Source organism: Schistocerca americana, chromosome 4 (genome assembly GCF_021461395.2).
Source record: "Schistocerca americana isolate TAMUIC-IGC-003095 chromosome 4, iqSchAmer2.1, whole genome shotgun sequence".
NCBI classification, from domain to species: Eukaryota; Metazoa; Arthropoda; class Insecta; order Orthoptera; family Acrididae; genus Schistocerca; species Schistocerca americana.
In genome coordinates this window covers 36,258,514-36,281,943 of record NC_060122.1, presented here as the reverse complement: position 1 = coordinate 36,281,943, position 23,430 = coordinate 36,258,514, and the positions used below count along the sequence as shown (strand labels likewise).

The 23,430-nt window shown below is 47.9% G+C and overlaps 1 protein-coding gene and 1 non-coding gene across 2 annotated transcripts in view; both read right to left on the bottom strand.

Annotated features, from left to right (window-relative positions):
• Positions 1 to 23,430, bottom strand: part of LOC124612497 (unc-112-related protein-like) — a 617,439-nt gene that overhangs the window by 275,821 nt on the left and 318,188 nt on the right. The window lies entirely within an intron of this gene.
• On the bottom strand, positions 18,672 to 18,755 carry Trnas-gga. The gene is given in 2 exon segments: positions 18,672 to 18,706; positions 18,716 to 18,755. It is a non-coding gene; the product is annotated as a tRNA-Ser (tRNA).

Below are 23,430 nucleotides of genomic sequence, written 5' to 3'. Positions count from 1 at the left end.
CCGGCATGATGGTATGGGGTGCCATTGGTTACACGTCTCGGTCACCTCTTGTTCGCACTGACGGCACTTTGAACAGTGGACGTTACATTTCAGATGTGTTACGACCAGTGGCTCTACCCTTCATTCGATCCCTGCGAAACCCTACATTTCAGTAGGATAATGCACGAGCACATGTTGCAGGTCCTGTACTGGCCTTTCTGGATACAGGAAATGTTCGACTGCTGTCCTGGCCAGCACATTCTCCAGATCTCTCACCAATTGAAAACGTCTGGTCAATGGTGGCCGAGAAACCGACTCGTGACAATACGCCAGTCAGTACTCTTGATGAACTGTGGTATCGTGTTGAAACTGCATGGGCAGCTTGTCCTGTACACGCCATCCAAGCTCTGTTTGACTCAATGCCCAGGCGTATCAAGGCCGTTTATTACGGCCAGAGGTGGTTGTTCTGGGTACTGATTTCTCAGAATCTATGCACCTAAACCGTGAAAATGTAATCACATGTCTGTTTTAGTGTAATATGTTTGTCCGATGAATACCCGTTTATCATCTGCATTTCTTGTTGGTGTAGCAATTTTAATGGCCGGTAGTGTAATAGTAAAAAAGGCGGCTCGGAAGCATACAGAACGAGACTACGCAGGAACTGAACCACTACGTCGGATGTGACAACTCTTGGGAACACTGAGCCAGCTGAGTTGAGTGCGGCGACGCGGAGGCGACACCACCGCGACCAAACGCCGCGCCCCGCGCCATCCCGTCCGGGCAGCACACGTTCGCCAGTTTGGTGGGAAGCAGACCGTAGCGCTGCCGTTCCCAAAGACGGGGAGCGTTGTGGATTTGCGGCGGCGCCCAGCACTCGAACTTCATATGCAATTCAGTCGTTCACGAGCGACTGCGAAGCGCATATTGGAACGAAACGAGAGGGCAAACTGGAAAATACTTTGTGTTACGTTCAACAAAGCCACTACAGTGACCTGAGTCTGGAACAAGATGTATCGTATCCAATATATCTGATACACTCTTTACGCGCACGACACAATTTTTTGACTGCAGTTTTACGTTATACCACACCGGATTCAGCGGAACACAATTTGGAAGACGTCCAACTGGAAAATGACCTACGTCATATTCTCAATAAACGATTCTCTGAAAAGGATCTCCATTGTCCACTGGCACGAAATACGAATACTACTCCAGGACCCGGCAACATATCGCACACTGCGGTTAGGCTCCTTCCGGAGGTGGGGAAAACAATTATAGCTCAAAATCTGTCACGCAGTGTGGTTCACTTACATCGATATCCCGGAGCTGAAAACCGGCACACTGCCTCTGTTTACAAGAGTCCGAAGCTGCCAGCAGCAGGCACTCCACGTAGAAGAATAACGCTGCTGTCATGCTTTCAGAACCCGGGATTATACGCAGACTAGAAAGGTGCGCAGAAAATGAGAATTTTCTCCGAACTGGTGATACGGGTTTAGAAAAGGCGGAGGCACCCTAGTTGCCGACGTCAGTCTGGTTATGGACGTGCACGTTTCAGCTGCCGAAAGCAAGTACTGTATGTGCTGGCTGCTTATACGCAACTCAGCAAAGCCGATGACCGCTCTTACTACTAGCGCAACACTTAAATGAGTCGGGCGCGCCATACGCTTATCCGTGACGTCTACTGAGCCACAGAGCACTAATTGCACGTGGAGATAAGGGCTGCAAAGGTACCCGATACACGAGCAAAAGTTTGACTCCAGGTTCGATTTTATCGTCACTACATTTTAAGTTTTACAAGACTATGTTAAGATAATATAATACGGAGGCGATCTACGTTTCTACACTTCCTCTCGATATGAGGAAGTTTCAGGGGTGGTTGCATCGGAATTGCTTAGAAACATTTCCAGCCATATTCGCGACCTGCCTTCTCACGCGACGTAGATGGCGAAACCCAAGAACGATGTTACTCGGTCCTTTCCGTATCCCTGTCTAAGCTGCCATGCATCTTGGCCTCTATATTGACCCGAAGCTCAACTGGTCCACAAACGTGAAGCACATTAGACAACAGAAACGACTGTTAATATTATACACTGAATCACGCGAGGTTGGCGGCGTGTCGCCCCGAGAGTACCGCATGTATTGCTCTGTATCGTGCACGGACTACGGTCGACTTTGCTACGGCTCGGTCACTGACTCTCCGCTATAAACGCCTGACAGATGCGACCTTAAAGCGACCGGGCACTGCCTGGGTGCTCTGCCGTCAGTCCCTACGAATGCTCTTCTTGTCGAAGCTAATAAGCCTCCGTTTAAATTCAGTAGACAGTACATAGGCTCCAAAAATCTATTCAAACGTGCACCGTTTTGGAAGGAACCTTTGTTTTCGAGGTTTCCCGTGTTGACTGAGAAATGCTTGATTAGTAGATCCTTTTTAAAAGGAAACTTCCATCATTAGCGTATGTCTTTTATGATATTTCACCTCTGTTGCCGTGTTACAAGAGTTCCACCCATTGCTCTTCCACGATAGAATACAGAAATACGACAAGAGATTCAGATGTTCGCACAGATAAATCACACTTGGTGCGTAATACGAGCTGGCAGCTGCTATGTGGGTAATTGGGTACCGTGGTATCAGGATCAATGAAATTGTCGACGCTGACGCTAAGACTCCCATCTAACATGGGAAAAAGATGTACGAACATGTTCCTTATACAGACCATTTGCAGGTCGTCCGGCGGCATATCAGAACCTTGTGCAACGATAACTGGCGGCTATCGTCCCAGCAAACGGGAACCCGTTACGCAGCCACGCCACCAAACATGCCACAGTGACCGTGGTAGTCGGTTGGCAAGCAGCACAGAATGTTTCTCGTCGTCCTGTGTCGCCTCTGCTTTAATCACGGACGGTTCTGACTGCACATGCCATCATCTACAGCTGACTGACTCGTCACGGCGCCGGCCGATGTGGCCGAGTGGTTCTAGGAGCTTCAGTCCGGAACCGCGCTGCTGCTATGGTCGCAGGTTCGAATCCTGCCTCGGGCATGGATGTGTGTTAGGTTAGTTAGGTTGAAGTAGTTCTAAGTCTATGGGACGGATGACCTCAGCAGTTAATTCCCATAGTGATCAGAGCCATTTGAACCATATGAACTCATCATGGCTTTGTGGTTTTGGCGAAGAGGAGGAGGACACCGAGCACATAATTTTCGGCCGCCCACTGCGCCAGCATGCGACAACCAATTTTTGCAGCGCTCCGACAGAAAAAACATCTCAACACTAACAAATAATTAATGTATAGTAATGAAATCTGAGGAAAGTATTTTTCTAGGAAACACATTTAATTGATTAACACTCCAAGATCACAGGTTAACTTAAGTGTGAGATACGCCATTGGAAATTTGAAATGCTGGCAGTAACAACGGGTGTAGCCGCCAGAATGTTGAATGCAAGCATACGAACGTGCATGTATTATGATGTACAGGTGCCCGATGTCAGTCCGTGGGGTAGAATTGCGCGCCTGTTCCGCTGTTTCGCATGACGCTGGAGTCGCCGTCCGAAGATGTCCGATCTGCGCGCGATTGGAGACAGATCTGGTTGTCGTGCCGGCCAAAATACTGACACTCTTTAGACCGTGTTGGGTCTAGCGTTACCCCCTTGGAAAACACCCCCTGGAAGCTGTTCATGAATGGCAGGACAACAGGTCGAATCACACATTTTCAGTCAGCATGCATGGGATAACGACGACAGCGCTCCAGCTGTCAGAATAAATCGCACCCCGGACCATAACTCCAGATGTAGGTCCAGTGCGCCCAGAACGCAGACAGGTTGGCTGCAGCTCCTCAACTGACCTCCTAACCAACACACGGCCACCAGTGGCCCCGAGGCTGGAGGCAGAACCAGATTTCGTCGGAGAACACAATGGACATCTACCCTGCCCTTCAATGAGCTCTCGCTTGACACCACTCAACTCCCAAATCGTGGTGGTTTGGGGTCGGTGAAATGCATGCTGCATCTGTCTCGAAGCTATCCTAGAAGTAACCAGTTTGTAACAGAATGAGATTTCCACTCTGCAGCGGAGTGTGCGCTGATATTAAACTTCCTGGCAGATTAAAACTGTGTGCCCGACCGAGACTCGAACACGGGACCTTTGCCTTTCGCGGGCAAGTGCTCTACCATCTGAGCTACCGAAGCACGACTCACGCCCGGTCCACGAGTGAAATCTCATTCTGGAAACATCCCCCAGGCTGTGGCTAAGCCATGTTTCTGCAATATCCTTTCTTTCAGGAGTGCTAGTTCTGCATGGTTCGCAGGAGAGCTTTTGTAAAGTTTGGAAGGTAGGAGACGAGATACTGGCAGAAGTAAAGCTGTGAGGACCGGGCGTGAGTCGTGCTTCGGTAGCTCAGACGGTAGAGCACTTGCCCGCGAAAGGCAAAGGTCCCGAGTTCGAGTCTCGGTCGGGCACACAGTTTTAATCTACCAGGAACTTTCAGTTTGTAACAGATCGTTGTGACACTGTGGAGCCATCTGCTCCTCAAATTGCTGCTGTCCTCTACCTACACTGCTCTAAATTACATCATATGGGATGCATTCGCTGAACTAAACATTTTACTAAAAATACTTTGGTCACCAAATGTTAATGAAACGTCGTTTCATGCAGTATATATGCGCGTAATGACAGTGTTACTAGCTACATGCACTACACGCTGTAGACTTATTTGACATTGCGATGCAATTTCGTGAGCACGTCAATGAAATAAACAATTTTCTAACAATGATTTGTTAACCACCAAAATCACATAACGTTAATTTTGTCTTTAAAAAAGCTTTATCTTTTATTTAAGCATGTGTCGTAATTGTTGACTATGTACTGAGACGCACAGTTGCAGTCATCGTTCTAAAGAACGAAGAGCAGATGTAATTACAGTGGATGATGTGGTGGAGCATCAACTGGCGATTCGGCTACACACGTTGTCTGCGTAGTTGGTGTTTCTTCACAGACTGCATCTTTGAGACCTCCCCAAAGAAAGAAATCGAGAGATCCGTCAAATCGGGGTCCTCGCAGGACATTTGACGGCAGATTTTCGTCCTCTCTATCGTCCAGGAAAGTTTTTACTCAGTATTTAAGTTGCAACAGGGGACGAGTGAGCTGGACTACCGTCGTGTTGCAACCAGATACATTGTCGAATACCCAGAGGTACCTCTTCTAGAGGAACCAGCAAAATGTTCGTCAGAAAGCGTACGTGTGAACGGCATTTAGAGCGCCTGCGATGAAGTAAGCTCCCAGAATGTAATTTCCTGTGATGCCACACCATACGTTTACGCTCCACGGCCGTTGATGTTGCACCTGACGAAGCCAGTATGGATTTTCGGCTGCCCAGTAGTACATATTATGCGAATTTACATTAGCGTGGTTAGTAAACGTTACTTCCTCGGTAAAGAGCTGAGAAACTGACGGTCGTCTCTCAGTTGCTGAGGAGCAAACGTAGAACATTCTGTGCGACGTTCAAGATCGCGGTCGTCGAGTGCCGGATGTAGAGACAGACGACAGGATGGGAATTACGTCGATGCAGGATGCGAATCACACTCGTCTGCCTAATTCCACATTCCTTGGCAGTATGTCTCGTACCACTGTGCGGATTCATTAGCGTCATAGCCACAACAGCTTCTTCGTGTTCTCTGCCAGCTGCAGCCTTCTTCCTCGCCCTCTTTTTGATGTTCCAGCAGCCTGTCGCACTAGCGCCTTGCAATTCGTGCAGCTGCCTGGACCATCGGACGTTGGCGGTCCAGGTGGACAGCCCTGCACGAGAGCCCTGGTTGGCGGCATCTGCACTCCGGCCTCCGTGCTCTCACATTCTAGCACATTTCTCGAATTTTTTACGACAGTTTCAAAGTCCACATTAACAAATACTTTATCACTGTAATTTTCTTCTGAAAAGCTGTCAAATGCAGTTATAAAAACTATACGGTTCCATTAAAACAAACGTACTTGCTTTAATATCTCCTTTGATACAAGCGCTAAGGGAAGTACGTGCCCTTCGATGCTCTAAAATTTGCCGAAAACAGCTTTTCGATGTGCATAACCATTCATGAAATAAAAGGGGTGTTACATCTTATGTGACTGTATATTGTGTGTGTTTGCTTATGTCACTTAATTTGCAGCTTATAATGAATCAAAGAGTACCTTTGTGGATAGCCGGCCGGAGTGGCCGAGCGGTTCTAGGCGCGTCAGACTGGAACCGCGCGACCGCTATGGTCGCAGGTTCGAATCCTGCCTCGGGCATGGATGTGTGAGATGTCCTTAGGTTAGTTAGGTTTAAGTACTTCTAAGTTCTAGGGGACTGATGACCACAGCAGTTAAGTCCCATAGTGCTCAGAGCCATTTGAACCATTTGAACCATCAAAAACTCGGTATAAATTTGAAAACTGAATAAATTACGGATTGATACACATGCTTGGGATGACATGGGGTTTTGTTAGAACCAATAAAATACAAACGTTCAAAAAATGTCCGACACATGGCGCTTCATCTGATCAGAATAGCAATGATTAGCATAACAAAGTAAGACAAAGCAAAGATGATATTCTTTACAGGAAATGCTCAATATGTCCACCATCATTCCTCAACAATAGCTGTAGTCGAGGAATAATGTTGTGAACAGCACTGTAAAGCATGTCCGGTGTTACGGTGAGGCATTGGCGTCGGATGTTGTCTTTCAGCATCCCTAGAGATGTCGGTCGATCACGATACACTTGCGACTTCAGGTAATCCCAAAGCCAATAATCACACGGACTGAGGTCTGGGGACCTGGGAGGCCAAGCATGATGAAAGTGGCGGCTGAGCACAGGATCATCACCAAACGACGGCCGCAAGAGATTTTTCACGCGTCTAGCAATACTTTTGTTTGTTTTTTGGTTCTAATAAAACCCCATGTCATTCCAAGCATGTGTGTCAATTTTTACCTCTCTATCTACATTATTCCGTGGTTTATTAAGTTTTCAAATTTATACTGACTTTTTGATCACCCGGTACAAGCTAAAACTCATTAATAGAAACAGGTTATTAGTAAAACACCCCTATTTGCAGACATTGGTACCGAGTTCTTCATTCATTAAATTTAATATTTAGAAACTATCAAGCACGTTTTGATACTACATTCCTGTAACCGTGTAATATTACATTTACTTTTATCTGTTACATGAAAAGAGGTTTCTAAATATCTGAATACACAGCAATTACTGTTCGATACAATATCAAACACTTTACATGAAATATTGTAAACAGTTGCGTGAACAGGTTAACCAAGCACAAGGTGAGCGCTGCCGAGCGGCCGGCCCACCCTCGTGACGTAAGCGCCGCGGCCTCCTCAGCCGTGGGTGCCGACGCTCGCCGCTCCCGGCCGTAGCGCCGTCATGGCGCGATGCCACACCCAGTTCTGTCCTAGCGCGTACGATTGTTTTGTACCAAAAAGTGAACGTGAGTAGCGGTAGGGTTCGGTCATAGTTGTGGGCGGGCAATAGCATGTAGTACAGTACTCAGCATACAACAAATGTTAATCACGCCACCAAAATCACGGCATGTACTTTGCCACACCAAAATAATTGTTGCAAAAGGAACTGATAATTACTATTGTCGATTGGTTAATTGATCTGAGGTAAGGGACCAAACAGCGAGGTCATCGGCCCCATCGGATTAGGGAAGTATGGTGAAGGAAGTCAGACGTGCTTTTCAAAGGAACCACCCGGTCATATGCCTGAAGCGATTTAGGGAAATCACGGAAAACCTAAATCAGGACGGCTGAATGTGGGATTGAACCGCCGTCCACCACTGCCTCACCTCACTCGATACTGTTGTAAAGTCAATACCACAAAAATGTATGCACGACTACTTGCAACCAACTTTGGAATGACGACATTTACCAGTTTGTTGACTACTACGGATGGGCAACAGATAGTAAACTACTCAGTGAAGATTTCAGCCCTGACAATGATAAAATTCGTTAATGATTGAATCTTAAATGCAGTTCACTGTAATATAAAAACCTGCTAAGCATTGAAGACGCTTAGCCACTGTGTGGAAAATTTTAAAGTGTACAACTGTTAGATATAAACTTAACACAATTTGCTGATATTACTTTGAAGGCAATTTTCGCTAACTACTCAGACGTGGTCTTGTATGCAACAGATAACTATCACTTTAGCCTACACTTTATAGCTTTGAGAGAAAAGATCATCACACGCAAAAATCTCCCGTAAAACGCTGTGTGTAGCTTCAATATCCACCACAGTAGTTACTTTCCTTAATGCAAGAACATTTACGGTACCTTTCGTTGTCGTCTTACGCGACACGTCGTTCTGTTCACGCACTATACTCTATTTATTTTAACTGGTAAATATCATTCACTTATCTTACGTTTTCTTTCCACGTAGTTGCGCGTATTGTGGCGCCATGTCACGGATTGCGCGGTCCCTCCCGCCGGAGGTTCGAGTCCTCCCTCGGATATGGGTGTGTCTGTCGTTCTTAGCATAAGTTAGTTTAAGTTGTGTGTAAGTCTAGGAACCGATGACCTCAGCAGTTCCTTGGAAATTCACACACATTTCGTTTCATGTAATCATCATAAATAATCAATGCTATAACTCACATTCAACCAGCTATTTTAGCCGAGAAGTATCCTGCTACAATTATACAGTTTAGGAAAGTCGTTTGCCTTGTATAAAACCCAGAAAAATATATTATTTAACTTTTACATTTCTTCAGAGGCCATGGCTTTCATAAGATGGATTCCTACTCCACAGTACATGCTACAAAAAAAATGGTTCAAATGGCTCTGAGCACTATGGGACTCAACTGCTGAGGTCATTAGTCCCCTAGAACTTAGAACTAGTTAAACCTAACTAACCTAAGGACATCACAAACATCCATGCCCAAGGCAGGATTCGAACCTGCGACCGTAGCGGTCTTGCGGTTCCAGACTGCAGCGCCTTTAACCGCACGGCCACTTCGGCCGGCAGTACATGCTACAAACTAGTCTTTTACTTGGTTGCTGAGCATAGTTTATCAGCCCGAACAAGAGATGCAGCAAATAGTAATGACTCGACAATTGTATTTATTGTTACGAGTCTTGGCCAGCATAAGGGTTCTCGTAGTTGCGTAGTACGTAGAGCACGCCAGAACACACTATTGCCAAATTGGCAATTAAATATAGCCGCTTCTTCTTACTGGGATTTCTGTTGCTCAAAATGCACTGTAGTGTTGTCGGTAGCTATTTTTAAGTCGTTCATCCTTGGCTTTCTTCACAAAAGCTCACTTTACCACCAAACAGAATACGTAGTTTTTTTACACATTCACTCTTATAAAGCCGTACTCGAACTGTACAAACACTGTGCTCTTAGACAAAAGCAGCAGTAGCCTCTCTTGCTGCCAGTTAATATGCAGGAGTTCCCCTCATCTTCAAAGTGTTTAAGTCACGAACCCATTCATAATTTTTTATGTAGTCACAATACATTTAAAAATAAAAAAAAAACTCTTTTACGAAACTTACTTGAAGAGTATCGTTTCTAAACAGTCGTCAGCGTTTGGATTGCACTTTTTTCTTTAGGTCGCAGCACCACTGAGCCACGTCTATGCGTTTTGTTTAGTTGTATACTTCGGCCGCTAGATGGCAGATGACTACACTAGGCGCTCAGTGTCGCCTCGCTGCGTGCTGTATTCCAGCATCCTCTGATGCCTGGCGAACGCCCGTGATTAACAAAGTTGCGAGGAAAATTTGTTTGCGTGGCCAGGAACTTGTAGTGATTCGTGTATCAAGCGACACGCGCCAGCTCAGGACTGCCGCCGGCGAGGGCGTCGGTCGGGTCGAACCCCCCCCCCCCCCCCCACAAGTGCGACTTGGGCGGCTGAAATGATGTCACGGGAGCCGGGCAGGGACGTCCCACGTGTGTGCCACGCGTACCGAGCTCTCCTTTACCGGCAGCCTACAAATACTCATGTGGCGAAGGGAGCGGTGCAGCTCAGCTATGTACGCCGCGGTTGTTCAGTGGTGTAGAAACGTTTGTGAGTTCTGTGATGTCACCGCCAGACACCACACTTGCTAGGTGGTAGCCTTTAAATCGGTCGCGGTCCGTTAGTATACGTCGGACCCGCGTGTCGCCACTATCAATGATTGCAGACCGAGCGCCGCCACACGGCAGGTCTAGCCTAGAGAAACTCCCTAGCAGTCGCCCCAGTTGTACAGCCGACTTAGCTAGCGATGGTTCACTGAATACATACGCTGTCATTTGCAGAAACGACAGTTTAGGATAGCCTTCAGCTACGTCATTTGCTACGACCTAGCAAGGCGCCATATTTTTCAAGACTGTATTCTGAACGGATAATATTGTGACTCATGTACCGTCAGATCGGTTCTAGGCGCTTCAGTCTGGAACCGCGCGACCGCTACGGTCGCAGGATCGAATCCTGCCTCGGGCATGGCTGTGTGTGATGTCCTTAGATTAGTTAGGTTTAAGTAGTTCTAAGTTCTAGGGGACTGATGACCTCAGATGTTGTCCCGTAGTGCTCAGAGCCATTTGAACCATGTACCGTCAAGAGCAACGTTGATCATTAATGGATTGAAGTTAAGTATGAAACTCATTACGTCCGCTTACTGAATTCTAATTCCCTCTCATGTTCCAGACCTCACGTCAGTATAGTTCTTCCCTCTTCACGCCAGCCTGCGTGAGCTAAAGCGCGTGCATTTGGGCCTCCTCTAGTAACACGGTGTTCGCTCTTCTGCCAACACAACAATTTCTTTGCCGAGTTGCGTAATATCTGCCCAGACAGTATTGAACACGCAGCAGTCTGCAGAAACGCCATAAACTTCACTCTAGTTGCATGGAAGTACACCTGACGAGAAGTTAACAAATGTGTGTAAAGGCGGCATGGAACAAATTAATAACGCCGCAGAGTGCGTGCGGCGAGCCTTATTTGCCACCCGAGCGGAGGACCTCGCAGAGTGCAGTGTGGGCGGTGGGCGTTGCCGTCCCCTCCTCGCACCCCCCTCCCCTCCCGCCTTACGCGACGCCGGCTGCTGCAGCCACCCAGGCAGCCGGGCAGTTCTGGCTGTGGTGGAGCGGCGCAGCCACTGCCGCCAAGTTCCGCCCGTCAGATAAGCTGCTGGCCGCATCCTCGTTTTGCAACTGTGTGGAAATCCTCCTGATGCAACGTCCGCCCTTGGGACGCCGCACAGCGCCACAAGAGAACTCTACGGAAGCGTCCGACACCGTCACTGGAAAACACTACACGCCATTCTCCCAGACGCCATTACTTTTCCCCACGTCTTAGCTGCGGCATTTTTGTAGAAAATTTACGCCAATAAGTGCAAAAATAATGTACAGAAGAACAGGAAGAAAAACTGAACATGTACTGCATAAAGACACGTTTGTTTCCAGGAAGGTGAAAGATATCAATGAAGAACTCTGACATAGCCGAAGTAAGATTGGGACACTTCCCAGCGTTTTGCGACCAAAACTGAGACTAGGAACAAGTTGCTGACAGTTCTTTCGCGGCTGCGTCTAAAGAGCTGAAACGTGCGGTTAATGAGCACCATGTACGGAGCACTAGTGCGAGTGCTGATACTGGGACTTCAGGGCAGACAAGTTGGACAAGGGTACAAGGCCGGGTTGCAGCGGTTCTTCTACTCTTACCTCGAACGAACAGCAAATGAAGTGAAAGAAAATTTGGACAGAGTAATGCCAATGAACAGCGGTAGCAGCGCTGAGATGGCACGGCTGTTGTGGGCGACAGCGCACCCAACACCGAGCTGGACTCGCATTGGGGAGGACGACGGTTCAATCCCGCGTCCGGCCATCCTGATTTAGGTTTTCCGTGATTTCCTTAAATCTCTCCAGGCAAATGCTGGGATGGTTCCTTTCAAAGGGCACGGCTGACTTCCTTCCCCATCCTTCGCTAATCTGATGAGACCGATGACCTCGCTGTTTGGTCTCTTCCCCCAAACAACCCAACCCAACACCGAGTGTGGCCCACCGTTTCTGACTGCCCAGAACAGCGAGCAGCGAGTAGTTAGCTGCGTGGCACCCAGTCCCATTTGCAAGACTGGCCTCTCAAAGGCTTCCAGACGCAACAAAAATCTGAATTTAAATATTTCATACAATTATTTGCCGAATTTAAACATTCAAAATGCGGTCGTGAACTACCCGTTAAGAAGTATAATGGTTCAAATGGCTCTGAGCGCTATGGGCCTTAACTTCTGAGGTCATCAGTCCCCTAGACCTTAGAACTAATTAAACCTAACTAACCTAAGGACGTCACACACATGCATGCCCGAGGCAGGATTCCAACCTGCGACCGTAGCGGTCGCGCAGTTCCAGACTGTAGCGCCTAGAACCGCTCGGCCACCCCGGCCGGCCGTTAAGAAGTATAATCTTATGTTACAGGGTAGCACAAAAGGTCGGGTATTGAAGTTAGAAACTGTGCACGCGTCTCGAACTAGCATAGCTCACGTCTCGCAAATTACACAGACTGTAGTATTTGAGAATGGGCGCACGTATCCACTTACGCCAAATTTTAACCTAATTTCAAACCTTTTCTAAACATTTTTATCGCTCGCATATTGAACGTCAAATATTTGACACGTTAATTCATTCGTAAAGTAATGAGAAGTTGAAAGCTGCTTCGTACATGGGACTTGCTTTCTCGTTTAAATGTATAACTTTCGTAGTAGAATCGAAACATATGTTTCATACTCGTGCTGTTTTAAGTCGTCGAAGACTATGGAACGCTGTGCTCTTTCGAGTCTACTACGACAGCTGTTATGTATGTAAATGACGAGTACGTTACGAAGTGAGCACTTCATATCGGCACATAGCGAAAGTGAGGCGGTCGTGTAGAATAAATGACTGAACGTAAGTAGCCGAGGTGGAAAATTGAACTCGCTTTTAAGAATTTTTTCGGCAACAGACCTCTGCTGACATCAAATATTGATGCGGAACAAAAGAAGTAGTCACTGAAAGGATTCGTCTGCAGCATCTGTGCAAGTCAAACGTGGGTTCAAATGGTTCTTTGTCCTTTCTTCATAAGTAATTGTCATTTTAGTCTCTTTTTAGTGTGACAATTTTTCGAAATATTTTTGTCTTTATTTCTCAGTTTGCTAAATCTGTTCTACTCTGAGTGTGGTATTAGCATCAGTGGCATAGACTACTGAGCGTTTTAATATTCTTTACGTTTGTATAGACTGAGTCTTTATTGGTTCAAATGGTTCAAATGGCTCTGAGCACTATGGGACTCAACTGCTGAGGTCATTAGTCCCCTAGAACTTAGAACTAGTTAAACCTAACTAACCTAAGGACATCACAAACATCCATGCCCGAGGCAGGATTCGAACCTGCGACCGTAGCGGTCTTGCGGTTCCAGACTGCAGCGCCTTTAACCGCACGGCCACTTCGGCCGGCTTCAAACGTGGGCCTCCGGAAATCCGCGAAAGGAACTGCAAGTATGTGAAATATGGTGCTAGCGAAGCATGTAAAAATTGCTTCGGTAGATGAAGTACAAGATGAAGACGCACTAACCAGAACAGCTGAAGACTCGTAGCAGCAGACGAAAGAGGCCAGTCGGGCAGCTGCCGAGGCGTGCAGCAGGGGCTGGAAACAGCAGCAGAGCCGCCAGGGAGGAAATTCTGCAGCAGGGTAGTAGCAGGCCGTGTAGTTGCAAGAGACAGGAGGAAGAGGAGGGGGACACGCCACCGAGCCAGTCGAAAGGCTGGTGACTCGGGAAGAGAAGCGTGTTGGGGCCGGTTCAGGCTCAGCACTGGTACTCCACACACAAGGCCAGGCGATAGCTAAAGCGTCTGCTGAGCTCCCTCTAGCTGAGAACAGGACATTAGCACCCAGCGAACTACACCTTACACATTTTGGTGAGCTAGATGCAAATATGGCTCAAACAGCATTCTTGAACCGTTCGCAGTGGCGTCGATTTCATTTACAGTTGCATTGCACTAAGTCTTCCAACGAATCTTATATTCGCCTTCTCCAGTACTTCCTACCCGATAAATCCTTTCTACGTACTCGCAACATCAACAGGTCCTGTTCCGATTCCCTGGGATACGGCCGATGTCACTTCCTTCAACAGTGAAGCCTTCACACTTCAGTATAACAGTCACAAACCGAGCGAGGCAATCGCACGCGTGTGAGGTTATTCCGGCCGATCATACGTTGGTTGCTAGCCGGCTATGCGGTACCACGTCGGACGCCTTTCGGAAATCCAGGAATGAGACAGCCACCTGCTCACCTGTGTCCGCTGTTTGCGAGACACTGTGCGAGAATAAGACTAGACCAGTCCCGCTGCAGTGGTTTGCCCCGACTCCGTGCTGTTTCTGTCAGTACAGCTTGTTTCTCCGCAGGTTAGAAGGGCTGCAGGGCGCTGCAGCAGAAGCGTCTCGACTCCGCAGCTGCGCGCATCCGCTCTTCCAGCCTGGAGCGGCCTGCGCTCTGTTCCAGCCACGCGCCACTACCGACAACTCGCAACGCGAGGCATTCTCGACAAATGTCAGGCTAGCAGAGCGCCAGTTAACGCACCCTATCTAACTGCAATTCCGACAGGGCTTTGTTCTCACGATGTTTTTGGCACTCTCGATTGTTTTCCAATATTGGGGGTAATTATACCAAAGTCTATAATTTGTCTGCCTGTGCGGCGGTCAAATGTTGGTGTCGTGGTATCCTTATGCGTGAATACACCGTCCGTCCAAAAAGTTCCGAGACTGGTCTCATTCCTCGCGTATTAAGTGCGATGGCAGCTTCAACTAACAACAGCCGTAAACAACAGCTGTGCATTCGACCAGCCAGTTGTGAGCAAGCACTGTCTGGTTTAAATTACTTGTTAGTTGACATTCGACGCGCTGGAGCTGGTTTGCTCCATCAGAGCACTCAACGTCACGCCGGCACTGTTCGCCGTTTTGAAACTGCCACAACAAATCCTCAGTTTTTTTCCAACTGTCCGCCATTCTTCCTTGGTGTTTGTAGATCCAGAATTTTGGGTCTGGCTCTTCCGTTTCACATATTGTCAGACGTGATAGCCACACCAAAAACAACGCATGCACAACGACGGTAAGAACATAAGCATGTTTCATGCGCAGCACTAGCCAGGCACTGCCGGATCCTCGCGCACAAGACGCGATCCGGTGTCACTTGTGCAACTACTGTGCTGTCATCACAGACGTCGGCCCACAGTAGATAAGCTTCCTAAAACACTGCATGAGGCCGAACTTTCTGAAGGCAGCAAATCGTCGTTTCGACTGGTTCTGTACCAGGAGTGGATAAAAACCTATTATGACAAGTGTTTGTGTACCGCAGTGGATAAGTTGCAGGTCCGACAAGCACGAAACTGTCGGTTCCAATCTTCACAGCTCATCAAAATCTTTTTTTTTTTTGTATCTTTTATTTTTAATCCTTTGTCGCTTCATTTCCTTCTTCGTACTAACTGTTTTATTTGTTTTATTTTAGCTTCCTAGCATTCTTCTTTTTGTCTGGAACTTCCCTCTGTCAGCTATAACCTAGGACTGGTCATCGGTTGGTATCGCAGCAGCTCTTGTAGCCAGTGTAAAAAATGAAAGCAAGAAATTACAGTTTGCCTTTAGCGCTTTTTTTTTAACTTTACTTTTCCGTCTTGAGCTTGTAGAAGTCAGCTTTAACCGCCGTGAACAAAGCGAGCGTGATTCAGTTGTACTTCCGCAGCTTGTTGACCGCCGTTTTCTCGGATGCATTGCACATCACGAGGTTATCGTTAGGTCACACGCGACAGCACCCGCTTCCAACATTGCTCCGCGTTACGTGTAGCACCACTTGAGCTCGTATGAAGTGACCCGACGTGTTGGCGTGCCGACTACAAGCGAACGATAACCGACGTGGCAACACTGTAGCAGCAAGTGATAGGCGTCAACTAACTTGGGTAATTTTAAGCGAACTACGGTGGCCCTGCGAACGCAGTATGCCAACGTCGTTGTGGCACAAAATGCGCTGGAGCAACATCTCTAAATCAAGTGTTCGAGACATTCTCGACAATGTTTTGAAGAAGGGGAGAGCGTGAGCAAAGTTCGTCCCGCACATCTTTGAGTCCACAACAGGAAAAAAAAAAAAAAAAAAAAAAACACGTGCATGCCAACCGTGACTTGATCGAAATGCAACACGTGGACGGCTTCTATGGAAAAAAAAAAAAAACATCGCGGTTTACGAGACCTGGTGTTGTGGGTAAGAATCTATCACAAAACTACAAAGTGTGACTAAATTCACACTAAAAGTCAGCGATTTGACGGCATAACCGACTTTCAAGCCAATGTGACGTGGGGGTCGAACTACATCCAAAAGAAGGACTTTTTTGATGGCTTGACGTGGCTGTGTGAGCGTTCTGTGAGTAGCACTCACGTGGGGGCAGACTACGTGGAACACCTGAACATTTAAAACCCTGAATGTAAGCTTTGTATGTACTAAGTTTACACAACACCCAAAAGTTCCTACCATTTCCTTATCCATTTTTCCCCAGGAAGTTACTGGAAATTATTGTCGGCTACACATATGATTCTTTTCATACGGATGCACGTGTTCCCATTAAGCTTTTTTGACGTGTTTATCTGGACCAAGGTTTGTATTACCCTGACCTTTAACCACGAGTATTCTGCGGTTTCTGCATTTGAACTAAATGTTTTCATTTCGACTTTTAAGCCATTTTTTTTTGTGAATGCGTATCATGGCGGCCAGACAAAGAAACTCTCTTGATTGTGGGAGCCGCGCGGGATTAGCCGAGAGGTCTGAGTGAATGCGTATCATGGCGGCCAGACAAAGAAACTCTCTTGATTGTGGGAGCCGCGCGGGATTAGCCGAGAGGTCTGAGGCGCTGCACTGCTGGACTGTGCGGCTGGTCCTGGCGGAGATTCGAGTCCTCCCTCGGGCATGGGTGTGTGTGTTTGTCCTTAGGATAATTTAGGTTAAGTAGTGTGTAAGCTTAGGGACTGATGATCTTAGCAGCTAAGTCCCATTAATATTTCACACACATTTGAACATTTTTTTCTGATGTGTGGGACGTGCGTGCAACCAACTCAGACCTCCTTCAACGCCGGCCGGGGTGGCCAAGCGGTTCTAGGCGCTACAGTCTGGAGCCGCACGACCGCAACGGTCGCAGGTTCGAATCCTGCCTCGGGCATGGATGTGTGTGAGATGTCCTTAGGTTAGTTAGGTTTAAGTAGTTCTAAGTTCTAGGGGACTGATGACCTCAGATGTTGAGTCCCATAGTGCTCAGAGCCATTTTGAATCTCCTTCAACGGCTGGCACCGCAAACATGAGTGGTGAATGGAATAAGTAATAACAATAACAACAATGACAAAACGTCTACCTGTAAAATGCTGGTGTCTACAAACGTAGCCGAGCGCATCTGAATTTCTCCTGTTCCTTCCGGGTGACACTATGAAGGTCCCAAAACTGGAGCAAAATTCTAGAATAGGTCGAATTTAGACTGACGGTAATGTGGTCTTAGAAATGCAGTAAACTACACAATGATCAACCAGAACATTGTGACACCGACCCGCTATCGATACACACCCGTCCACACGACAGCAGCGTCACCTGGCGAGGAATGTCTGTCTGCTAGTCAGACACACGCACGGCGCGTGTAGTACCAGCGAGCGTGCTGTCCGTGTGCAGAATGGAGAAGGCAAGCGATCTATCTGTCCGACCGATGACAGGTTGTGATGATCCGGAGGTTCGACATGAGCGTTTCAGAAACTGCACGACTTGTCGGGTTTTCGAAAAGTGCTGTGGTCAGTGACGAAACCGAGGTGAAACCACGCCCAGACGTCGTGGGGTTGGGCGGCCACTCCTCATTACAGGTGTTGGACGTTGTAGGCTGGGCATACGGGTAAAACAGGACAGGCGGCGAACTAACGTCACACTTTAATGCCGGAAAGAGTACACGTTTGCCTGAGCACACGACGCACCGATGCGCCTCTGCAGGAGACCACCTGTGCATGTGACAATGTCAACACCATGGCGTCAGCAACTACGACTGAAACAGGCACGTGACCATCGGCAGTGGACGTTGGCGCAGTGGCAGGGCGATGCGTGGTCTGGTGAATCCCGATGCCTTCTTCGTCATGCCTATGGGAGGGCGCGAATGCTTCGTCTTGCACGGGAACAGGTCCTTGACACCTGTCGTGCGGCATGGAGACAAGCTGGCGACGGCTCCATTATGCTCTGGCGAACATTCACGTGGCCATCCGTGGCTCCAGTGGAGCTTGTACGGGGCACCATGATGGCCGAGGAGTATCGCACACTGGTTGCAGACCACGTACACTCCTTCATGACGACCACGGTTACCGACGGCAGTGGCATTTTTCAACAAGATAAAGTATTTGTATGGAGTGTAGCCATGTATGGAAGTGAAACAGGGAGGGTAAATAGTTTGGACAAGAAGAGAATAGAATCTTTCGAAATGTGGTGCTAAAGAAGAATGATGAAGATTACGTGGGTAGATCACATAAGTAATGAGGAGGTATTCAATAGGATAGGGAAGAAGAGAAGTTTGTGGCACAACTTGACTAGGAGGAGGGCTCAAAATGGTTCAAATGGCTCTGAGCACTATGGGACTTGACATCTGTGGTCATCAGTCCCCTAGAACTTAGAACTACTTAAACCTAACTAACCTTAAGACATCACACACATCCATGCCCGAGGCAGGATTCGAACCTGCGACCGCAGCGGTCACGCGGTTCCAGACTGAAGCGCCTAGAACCGCTCGGCCACACGGGCCGGCCAGGACGCGTCGCCGCAGTTATACGTGCCAAAAGTGGACATAATACCGGCTATTAGGTAGGTGTTCATTTTGTTCTGGCTGATGACTGTAACGTTTTGAATCAAATGCTCCGAACTGGCTGTAAATTGCGTTAAAAAAAAAAAAATAAGAAAAGTCACTACTGATTTTGCTTCAACTGAAGACGCGTCCTCGCGTGATTTGTACAAAATTACAGATTTTTTTTTTTCCATAGACTCCTTAACAGTGGTCCGACACCACCTGTACAGATGTTTCGCGTTGCGTTCTGCCTCACGTGCTGCCGCTCAGCCACCTTCCTGCTCGTGGCACGGTAAGGCCCTGGTCACTGAAATCGTCCACGTGGCTCACTAGTCTACAGTTTTGTGTGGCCCGTTCGCTTTCTATCCGGGTTTTATTCTTATGGGTTCTGCTGTCCCCTTCATTTTAAGTAACGACTGCCGCTTCCCTGTCCCCTTCATTTGAACTATCGACTGCCGCTTTTAACGCGCTACTTGTTTTCAACTTGGCGTCAACAATGGGGAATGGCTCTAAGGGCTTTACCTTTCCGCTGTGACTTGTTATAAAGCCTCTCTCTTCAAATATTGCTAAGGATTCTGTGGAAAAAAAATCCGTGTTAATTTTATACTGCTGTTTTCAACTGAAGCAACAATCGTGACTTTCAATAAAAAGTAATTTACGGCCAATACGGATCACTATGTTCAAAATGTGAACATTCGACAGCGGCTGCCCGCTGTCTAAAATAACATGCTCAAAATGTAATATGTCGAGCCCCCAAAACCGAATCGTATCGGATTCTTGGTCAATGTTGCCCCTTCCAAAGCCTCTCGATACATTAAAGCGTTTCATTCGCCGTCCCCGAAGTATTTTTACGGGTTTGTTCCCCTTCGAACAGCTTCGCAATTTTCACGGATAAGTTGCTCATAGTTATTAATCGCACATCGGCAGACGGCCTCGGTTAATACGCTGTAGCGACTAGCGAGTACTGCCCACAGCGGTTACGGCAACTGGTACGGCGCACAAACCCAATTAGGCTGCAAGTAATTCGTCTCCTTAACAGCGGAGGGGTGGCCGTGTGGGGGGCCTCAATTGAGTGTCGCCTCGCCTCGGCCGTTCTCCCCTGTTGGCGCTCGTTATGGTAATCCTGTGCGGTCGCTGGGGTGGGATTTACTGCCGGCGCGACACAGCAGCCGGGGAGGAAGAGAGACGTCTCGGTGCAGGGCCGCGAGGGGGCGCGCGCGTAAAAATACAGTTTGCGGAAGTGCGTTATCGGCGCTGTGAAAGCGTTCCCTTGTCGGTCGCGCGTGGGACGCGTACGCCCACTCGACTGTAAATCACACTGGCTGCCACTGTGAATGGGCGCGGCGTGACGAGACTGCACGTCTTCCGAACTGGCGCCAGTACGCCGACTTGCGCGCCGCTGCAGAGGAAGCCTGCGTCAACCTCGCCGAGATAGTATGTCAGCGAAATGCTGACTTCACCGACGGTGTCGTCCGAGAATAAATTTTGCAACGACTGGGCCCATTCGGGTTGGATGTTTCGCCGGTAGTGTTTCGTCACGCATTCTGCGACGCGTCACAACGCTCCTTGTTGAATATAGAATAAAGAGGAACACTGCAGGGCATATATCGACGCTTACGTAGATGCCATTTGGGCTCGGTATGCTACCTCAGATGGGGGAAGTACTAGAGAAATAATCGGCTTCGGCCAAGTCTAAGAAAGCGTTTCGTCAAAATGGTTCAAATGGCTCTGAGCACTATGGGACTTAACTTCTGAGTTCATCAGTCCCCTAGAACTTAGAACTACTTAAACCTAACTAACCCAAGGACATCACACACATCCATGCCCGAGGCAGGATTCGAACCTGCGACCGTAGCTATCGCGCGGTTCCAGACTGTAGCGCCTAGAACCGCTCGGCCACTTTCGGCCGGCAGCGTTTCGTCAGTTCTGGAAAACACGCAATAGGACACGTGAATGCTGAATCAAGTTGACAACATGCATCTCTACGCACTGTTGTTACAGACGTAAATGTCTCGCTCCCCAAGATAATTTAATCAGGTGCGTAAGGAAATATTACCCTAATCTTTGGCAGTCACAATTGTAAAGAATTTCTTCACACATTCGCAAATGTTCTCAGAGTCTTGTGGAGCCTGCGCTTTAAAGCTACAGAATCCACTTGGCATCAAACTGACGATGTATCGTTTTTCCATATTCTATTGTCGACCAACGTCAGCGAGTTACTCTCATAAAATTGTTAGCAATCACTACACGAACGGACACTACCCGGGCAAAGCTGCAGGGTTCCAGTGTCCAGTAAGCCGCAGCGGCGTACAGAGAAAGTGACCGACAAACAAACTAGTCCAAGATATGCAAGTCAGTTACATATCGCAACAAAAATATTAGAGTCCATTTCCTTTACTTTACGTCTGAGGTCACAAATTTTTTGTCATGAAACTGACGGTTTCGGTCTATCATGACCATCTTCAGATCTCGGTACTGATTTGCTGCTTCAGTTTACAGAGACTTTTGACTCTGTCTTAAGCAAGACATGGCACTAGTTTCACAAGCTGCGACGTGGTCGCGAATAAAACAATGATCCGAATATAGAATAAATTTCCTTTACTTCACGTCTGTGGTCACAAATTTTTTGTCATTAGACTACCGCCAGACACCACACTTGCTAGGTGGTAGCCTTTAAATCGGCCGCGGTCCGTTAGTATACGTCGGACCCGCGTGTCGACACTATCAGTGATTGCAGACCGAGCGCCGCCACACAACAGGTCTATAGAGACTTCCTAGCACTCGCCCCAGTTGTACAGCCGACTTTGCTAGCGATGGTTCACTGACTACAGACGCTCTCATTTGCAGAGACTACAGTTTAGTATAGCCTTCAGCTCCGTCATTTGCTACGACCTAGTAAGGCGCCATATTTTTCACGACTGTATTCTGAACTGATAATATTGTGACTCATGTACCGTCAAGAGCGACGTTCATCATTAATGGATTAAAGTTAAGTATCAAACTAATTACGTCCGCTTTCTGAATTCTAATTCCTTGTCATGTTCCAGACCTCACGTCAGTATAGTTCTTCCCTCCTCATGCCAGCCTGCGTGAGCTAAAACGCGTGCATTTCGGCCTCCTCTAGTAACACGGTGTTGGCTCTTCTGCCAAACAACAATTACCACCCTCAGAGCTCGGTACTGATTTGCTGCTTCAGTTTTCAGAGTCAGTCAGGAGTAGAGCAACAAACCCGCCAGCTATTATTAAGTAACTTAAGCAAATGTAAAAGAGAGGTAGTGAGCATATAAAATGGACACTACCAATATTATGCGACGATAATGAGTTTGAGGGAAAAATTACGAAGAAATTAAAACTACGAACATTCCAAGGAAATTGATTCAAATGATAGACGTTTGAGTTCGGCGAGACGTGAATGTTTTCTAGAGAGTTTTATGGTCGAGAACGTGTTAACGTAAATGGTTTAAAACGCTTAAGTTGTAAGATAGTGAAATGGTGCTCACAGCTTGGTTGACTGAAAAGGGACCAGGCTAGAGTTCAGTGCAGAACATTGCTCCCAAACAGAAACAGTGGGGGGGGGGGGGGGGGGGGGGTACTTAACAGCTACCCTACACGGATAGGTGAATCGTGCCCGGGGGAAGTGGCTTTCAAAGATTTGGATTTACGTCGATTACAGCCGGGGGAAGTGATTTTATGTTGAGGAATGTGTCTCTGATGCCTGGTCTACGACAGCCGCGAAAGCGGCGTCTACCGTTAGGGCGGGCGGGCAGTACCGCAACGCCGGATACCAAAAGCGTGGAACTGGTTCCCCCTCGGCTGGAACGCGGCCGGCCTCTGCGGTAACGCAGCACCGACCCCGACGCCTCGCAACGGTACACTGTCGGCTCTCGCTACCAGCGAGCCCAACAAAACCTGCTGCCTCTCCTCTGCTAGGCGTCTGGCGTTCGATAACGGACAAAACAGGTACACACACAACTCTTGCTGCTGGCGTCTATGTTAGCCCCTCGTTCCGCAGTTCGCACCCTAACTAGACGTTGACGAAAATCACAGGGATCCGTCTGCAGTGTGGGGTAGGCCGTGTCCGGAGTCTGGCTGTTAGGAAAGGCGGGACGAGGCGATGGAGTTGAAATTCAGGCTGAGGAAGCTGACGCGTGGCTTCCACCAACTTATATGGGACAGTGAGGCGGATTTTCTCACGTACGCAAGTAATTTTTTAACGTTTGCAGCTGCAGCTGGAACCATACACTTTTTCCGTGGTGTTGAAAAGAGCTTCCGATGAGAACTTCAACGAACTGACACGTGAGGAACCTGATGAAATAGTAACAACATAACAAGGACTCAAACCATTGACCGACTTGCAGGTGATCGTCTTTCAAACGCAAGAAACGCTTAACTCCGGTACAGTTCGTGTGTTTATGGCTGCCGTGCTCTGGAAGTTCAGCTCGACCATTGATATTTGCTATAAACCGATTGCGGACGGACCGTAGGACCGCAGCAGGTTTATTAATCTCACCTGCATTTATCGCAACACATTCCCGCGCTGTATCACCCATCTCACGTCTTCGGGAGTCGTCGGTGCCTGCTTCTAGACCAAAGGTTTTAATTTTTGTGACACTTCCGGTAAGTGCGCATTTCGTG